This window comes from Crocuta crocuta, unplaced genomic scaffold (assembly GCF_008692635.1).
Source record: "Crocuta crocuta isolate KB4526 unplaced genomic scaffold, BGI_CrCroc_1.0 scaffold609, whole genome shotgun sequence".
Lineage (NCBI taxonomy): Eukaryota > Metazoa > Chordata > Mammalia > Carnivora > Hyaenidae > Crocuta > Crocuta crocuta.
The window spans coordinates 147,424-148,371 of NW_027532827.1; positions in this window are offsets into that span (position 1 = coordinate 147,424).

The following is a 948-nucleotide window of genomic DNA, read 5'->3' on the forward strand; positions in this document are numbered from 1 at the left end:
GAGAATTAAAGAAGGGATTTTATGGGTCAAAAAAAGAAAAAGACTCTGGAACTGGATTTATATTATGCTATGCACTGAATAAAATACCTCACATAAAGTCATTATATTAGAAATATGAACAGAAAGGTATTTGGATACTACATTTTTGGATATGTGAGATGTGTAGTCTATTAGTCAAAAGCACAAACTCAGTGAATATATATCAACTTAAATATCAACTTATATATCAACTTAAATTTCTGAATTTATGTGTCAGCCTACATGTTTGTGACCTCAAAACCCTCAAAGCAACACAAGTCTGTGTGGGTCAACTCCCATTTCCTGACTCTACACCACTGTAGATGTTCTGTGCATCCAAAGTGACTACAAATAGATTGCTAAAATACATTAATTCCGCTTGTAGCTTTCTAGATGCTCTTAGGGGCAGCAAGTTATTCTTTGAGGGAATTATGCATGTTCCCCTAAGGAATTATGTTATCAGGAAAGGGCCCTATTGGTCTCAGGCCTACCTTAGAAGTGGCTTTTAAAAGATTTCTGGGCATGNAATAAAAGAAAAAGTCTGAATAGTTCTCACCTCTGGTAACCAAAGGCAAGCATCTTGGCAGCACACTTTGTATCTGTTGCAACTGATAGAAGGGCAAATGACTATAGTTATATGAGAATGACACCAAATCTTTACACAGAGCTCAGAACTCTATTAACAGTGCATTCTCCAGGGTCTGACTGCCAGTAAATAGGAAATAAGCCTATTTACTTTGAAGAAGTACAAACTATTCCCCTGGAGAGTTTCATTAGGTATGGTAGTGATGCTGTTGAGTGTTACTGTTGGGCTATCCTCTGCATAGCTCATGCTAAGTGGAAATGGCATTATTCTCCTAGCCACTCCTTGCCATAAATAATCACATTATGGAGGTCTTGGGTATTTTTCTATAGCTATAGGACCAAGTG